Source organism: Ovis canadensis, chromosome 6 (assembly GCF_042477335.2).
Source record: "Ovis canadensis isolate MfBH-ARS-UI-01 breed Bighorn chromosome 6, ARS-UI_OviCan_v2, whole genome shotgun sequence".
Classification (NCBI taxonomy): domain Eukaryota; kingdom Metazoa; phylum Chordata; class Mammalia; order Artiodactyla; family Bovidae; genus Ovis; species Ovis canadensis.
In genome coordinates, this window is record NC_091250.1 from 27229586 (window position 1) to 27236049 (window position 6464).

Consider the following 6464-nt stretch of genomic DNA (forward strand, 5'->3'; position numbering starts at 1 on the left):
ACAATGTGTGACCATAATCATATGTCCAAACCCACGTCTCTAGCCAGAACTCGCTGAAACTGACCTTTCAACATTTCTCTTTCCAGGACCCTGGTCAGCCAAGCCACTTCCCATTGCCCAGAATTCCATATATCTTCTAAGCTTGAACCACTTCTGTGTCCCCACAGAATGGATGAGTAGGGCACTGCCTGAAACCTCTGATCATGGAGATAGTTTCCTATCATCACTGTCTTACCTTGAATGAAGCTATAGTAGAGTTGTCATCTAATTCTGTCTTGTACTCATATCCCCAGCTTACCCATTCATGAACCCAACCCCTCCATCAGCTGGTTGTAAATGATCTTTGTTGCAACCATAGATGTGAGCTGAGGGACAGGAGCTGGTGCAAAAGTAATAGATGGCATGAGGGTCATTATCATCAGTCGCACCCACCAGGCTTCTGATGGTTAAGCAATACTACCAGCCTTTGTTGTTTGGGGATTTTATTCATTTCTACTGTTGCTAGTGAGTTTAGCCTTATAACACATTCTCCTGCTCTAGGCTGCAAGAGAGAGTCACCACCTGAATTCTTAGTAATGTTGGTGCTCTTCTCCCCATTGTAATCCTTACTGTTTGGAAAATCATGTGACATCTGGGTTCTTTAATGTATTGCCTTTATTAATAGTAATTACAACTATAAATGTCATCATGTCACTTCAACTAATTTTCTGCTGCCAAATGAGTTTGCAAAAAAGAAAAATAACTGTTGGATGTCAGAGACATTTGGATTTTAGAGTTGTAGATAAGGCATCGTCAGATGGACAGAGAAAGTGGGAATGAATATACTCTATGGGATTCCTGTGACAACCTTCTATGAACGAGGTGCCATGGTCCTATGCCCAGAGACAGCAAGGCATCAGTGCTACTTTCTGTTCTCCACATGTGCTCATTCTCCTATGTCGGTCCACACGCCTCTACACCAGACCTCCTTGAACTTGGTCTTTTAACCATTTTCCTTCCAGGCTCCCAATTGGCCAGAACATTTGCCATTGCACATGATTCCATATATGTAGTATGCTTGGGCAGAGAAGGCGATGGCACCCCACTCCAGTACTCTTGCCTGGAAAATCCCATGGGCAGAGGAGCCTAGTGGGCTGCAGTCCATGGGGTGGCAAAGAGTCAGGCACGACTGAGTGACTTCACTTTCACTTTTCACTTTCATGCTTTGGAGAAGGAAATGGCAACCCACTCCAGTGTTCTTGCCTGGAGAATCCCAGGGACGGGGGAGCCTGGTGGGCTGCCGCCTACGGGGTCGCACAGAGTCGGACACGACTGAAGCGACTTAGCAGCAGCAGCAGCAGCAGTATGCTTGGGCTTAGATATGCAGTGGGAGGTAATTCTGGCATATAGGGGCAGGAAGGAAAGTAGATCGGGAGACTGGGGTCTCATGTCACAGCAGATCATTGCAACCAGTCACCTATGACTTGGTACCAGTGTGGGACAGGAGGGGTAGCACAGCTATAGTAGGAAGTGAGAGGGAAGAAAAGCCTGTTTATCTGCTGCTCACAACACAATCAGTGGTTATAATGAAATATAACAAAACATGAGTTTGGTTATTTAAGAATGTGTATCAAAGACAGAAAAAAAAATTCCCAAGACTCCTCAGTGTTCATATTTGTAGACTGTTGTCACCATAAACTCTTTACTTAAAATTGATTAAAACAAACTTTGAGAAAAACAGTGGGGCAGCATACCAACATTTTATGTTACTAGCACTGGTACATTTCTTCTTTCTCAAATTTTGGAATCATTTGTGACATATCTCTTTAGAACATACATTGAACCAGTTCCTATCATTCTTCCCTTAAAAGGTTTGTGTGCATGCTAAGTAGTTCAGTCGTGTCCCACTCTGTGACCCCATGGACTGTAGCCCACCAGGCTTCTCTGTCCAAGGGATTCTGCAGACAAGAATACTGGAGTGGGTTGCCATGCCCTCCTCTGGGGATTTTCCCAACCCAGGGATCAAACCCACATCTCTTTACATCTCCTGTGCTGGAAGGTGGGTTCTTTACCACTACCACCACATCCTTTAAAAGGCATCTGATGCTTATTCATTAAATTTTGTTTCCATTTCTGGCTTTTGACTGCAGAACCTTGTATCATTTTTCAATTCTGAACTGATATACTAATTGAGCTTTCCTTGGCTAATCAACCCTTCCTACCACTGCTAGATTAGTTTCCCTGAAAAACTATTTTCAGTACCTCACTTTTTTTTTACCAAAAACTATAAAAAATATAAATAAAAGTTGCTTGTTAAAACAATTTTAACAAGGTCTTTGTTAAACAATTTAAAAAAGAAAGTCTAAACTGAGAAAGTATTTTAGCAACCCATTTGAGGAATTAGTGTTGAAGCCAGCTGTTACATAAAAGATGTTTCCAACTTTGCAAAAATCAGTCTCTAAAGAAAAACTGGAAAACATCATGATCATTCACTAATGAAGACATATAAACCAACAGTATACCTGAAAAAATGTGCGAGTTGATAATAATAAAAGTGCAAATAAAAATACAACTCACCTCTCTGGGCTAACCAGTTCAGTTCAGTTAAGTTCAGTTGCTCAGTCATGTCCGACTCTTTGAGACCCCATGAATCTCAGCATGCCAGGCCTCCCTGTCCATCACCAACTCCTGGAATTTACCCAAACTCATGTCCATCGAGTCAGTGATGCCATCCAGCCATCTCATCCTCTGTTGGCCCCTTCTCCTCCTGCCCCCAATCCCTCCCAGCCCAGAGAGGAGTCCATATAGCATTGTTCTAGGCTCCTATTGTAACGTGATGGGAAACTTTCATGACATCCAGAGACCTTGATGTTTTGCTAATGAGAGATAAGGATGTCCACAGATTCCTTGCAGCAGTAACCCACTAGGTGACATTGACCTTGACTTCCAAATGGAACAGCATATCTACAAAAAAAAAAAAAAAGTGGAATCTAATTCATATATCTGTAGAGAAACGGGGAAAGCTTAGAAGCTTTTGCTGGCAAACTCAGCTGATACCAGTATCATATAATCCAGGAATACTGGTGATTGAACTGTGCTAAATAAAGTTTGCAGCTGCCACTAGAGCCACTCTGATTGCTGGCCACTTAACTCCTGGAATCTTCACCAGCCAGATCCAGGCAGCCTTCTGTGAGCCGTGATTTCTGGTGGTGACTGACCCAGGGTTGGTCACTAGCCTCTCACAGTGACACTTTATGTTAACCTGCCTACAGTCACTCAGCAGAATACAGATGCTCCTCTGCACCATGTGAAGGCTCTAGTGGGGAAGACAGAGACCACCCTCTACAGCAAGGGGGCTCACTTGGTGAGCCTGATGTGGCTGATGCTGACCCAGAAAGTTCGGCACAAGCATGGCACCTTCTCCTGTGAACACCCATGGAAGGTCACATGGAATCTGTACTTCTTCAGAGGCCCTAAAGGGACTGAAAAGGAAGCTCAGGCTGTTGCATTAAAGGCTGTTACATAGGAGGGATTTCAGGACGAATGAACAAGCAGTTCCCAAATTTACTGCTACTCAGTCCCAAGTCCCAGGCTGGTCTGAAGGTGGGCAGGTGTCCTCGGTGCCCATGCAGCAGTTTCCTACTGAAGAATGGAGAGCACACTCGCTGCTGCGGGAGACTGGTCTGCTGTTCCCACTGCTTGGGCAGTGGATAGTGAATGGAGGCAGGCACTGGAAGAAAAGAAGTCCCCAGGGCCTGATCAATTTTCATTTTAGCACACAACAACCTTTCATGACACTCATATCACATTAAAAATATACTACAATATTAAAAAATAACAACCTGGATTACTTGATGAAAACCATGAGAAAATAACCATGTCTACGGGGAGCAACAGCTCATAGAAAGCACCCTGGGGGTGACGCACTGACCATTTGGTGGGGGAAGGGGTTCAGTTTCAAAGTCTTACCTATAAGCTATAGGGACAAATGGTCAAATCTTAACTTTTTAGTTGTAGGTGGAATTTACATGAAACATTAAAAGTGGACATTCCCCCAATTTGTGTTTAATGTACTCTGTGCGTATTTGCTAAGTCATGTCTGACTCTCTGCGACCCCGTGGACTGTAGCCAGCCAGGCTTTTCTGTCCATGGGATCCTCCAGGCAAGAATACTGGAGTGGATCGCCATGCCCTCCTCCAGGGGAATCTTCCCGACCCAGGGGGTGAATTCACATCTCCTTTGGGTCCTGCATTGCAGGCAGATTCTTTACTGCTGAGCCACCAGGGAAGCACTTGATGTATTCTGATGATGATCAATTTGAAGAAGAAATGCTCCTTCCAAATCACTGGCTGCGCAAAGAAGCAGCCAGCCTCTTTTGTGTCTTAACTTTGGTGACTGGCTGAACCAGGAGGTGTTTTCCTTTCTTGTCGGTAGAGCTTCTCAGCCACCCATCGCTTCTACGGTTCAAAACTCTTTAATGTGAATGTCAATAGTTTACTGCCAATTGTGGTGTCCAAAACACTCAATGTTCCATTTTTTACTTCAAGTTTCAATCTTCAAGAGTTTTATTCATCAACTTCTGCTTTGTGGCAGTATCTTTGAAGCTTCCAAGTTCTTCTCCAGCTTCAATCACATAAACCTGGAATTTGTGGACCATCTGATGGTCCTCCATGAGTCTTTCCTATTGCTTCTGCTTGGTGGAGAAATCTGTGTTGTTTCCTGATCTCTTCCACCCAGTTTTTTTCAACATCTGAACTCAAAAGTTTCTGCATCACTTTGTTTTCCTCCCAGTTCTTTCTCTTCTTTTTCATGAAGTTCTTGTTGCTCTAAAATCTTAGTTGCTTCTTCCTTTTTCCAATAATTTTTAAGCAGGTGAATTCAAAAGTCTAAATTCTTCACTTTTGTTTGTCTCCTTGGAAGTCAGTTCTCTCAAATGTAACTTTTAAACCATCCTCATAAGAAAGAATATTAGGAAGGCTCTGAACTTTCTTCTTCTATGCAGATTTTTGCTTCTCCTCGTTTTACTCAATTAAGCGCTAGCTCTTTGTCAACTTCTGGCAATTTCTTTAACTGGATTCTTCTTGCACGTGCCTCTTTTGTCTTTTGTGGATCTTATCTTTCCCATATGCTTCATAAGCACATGGATTATTGTGCATTTCATTAGTCTTATTATAGAGTTATATCCATGAAAAATCCATGCATATAAGCCCAGAGAAAAACTGATCCAACAGGATATGTGAGCCCTATAATTTGAAGGGCTTTCTTGGTCACAAATTTATAATCATCATAAATTTTGCTCTCTGTATCCTCTCCTAATTCTTCTATCAAGTTGTCTAAGAAGGAACACATCACCTGAGAGCTGAACCCAAAACTAGATGACTGGTTTGTTACAAAGGGGTATGACTCAGGAACAACCAGATGGAAGAGATGCGTATGTGGAGGTTATAGGAAAGGGCAGGAGCTTTCATGCCCTCTTCTAGGGCATGCCTTTCCCTGACTCTTCATATTCACCAAGCTGGAAGCTCCAAGGATAGCAAACATTTCATGAAGCGAAACATAAAATATCAATGCTATATATAAAATTATATTTATGGGGACATGAAGCAGCATATTGTAAGTTGGAATTGCCCTCTGATAATCTAGGACATATGACTGGCCAAGAGACATCATCAGACAGTGGCGGGAAAATTGTTTTTCTAGTTATGCTCATTATCACTCCCAGGCTTTCAGTATCAATGAGAAAAATCATTGACACTAAAACAGGGTAAGCTGTTCTTAAGAGTTTGAGGACATCATGCCAAAAAACTAACAATAAAGCATTTCTTTAGCAAATATATCAACATTTTCATAAGGAAATCCTAGGACTAGAAAAGGATATGACTTTTAAAATGCATTCCATATGCTAGGTACCTTCTTATACATTAACTTCGTGAAGCCTCATATCCATTCCATAGGATATATATGGAAAAGAGTTTAGCCTAACTACTTTAGCAGAAATACTAAAGGAAATTAAATACCTCCTAGAATCTCCAGGAGACCTGGAAGAGAATCAGACTTGGATACTGCAGTGACAAGAATAGTACAGGAAGCAAAAACTCCCAAATAGGCTTCAGACACAAAAATTATTCTGAGAAGTTAAAAACCATGAAGGAAACTATTTCTGATGGCATCATGAGGAAATATAAGTACGTCAGAAAATATATTCAATATCTTCTCTCAAATCTCATGATCTTCCTATTTCATATGATTGACCTTCATCTGATTTCATGGCCATTACAGATACTCAAAAACAGTGTGTGTCCTACATACTCAATTACATTAACTTTGATTCTAATGATTTTTAAGAAAATTTTGCAAATTGCAAAAGGAGGAAAGTGAAAGTGAAGTCACTCAGTCGTGTCCGACTCTTTGCAACCCCATGGACTGTAGTCTATCAGGCTCCTCCATCCATGGGATTTTCCAGGCAATAGTACTGGAGTGGGTTG

General features: G+C 42.0%; 1 pseudogene; it reads left to right on the forward strand.

Annotated features, from left to right (window-relative positions):
* Positions 1-2828: 2828 nt before the first annotated feature.
* Positions 2829-3754, forward strand: LOC138442861 (small ribosomal subunit protein uS2 pseudogene; annotated as a pseudogene).
* Positions 3755-6464: the final 2710 nt, after the last annotated feature.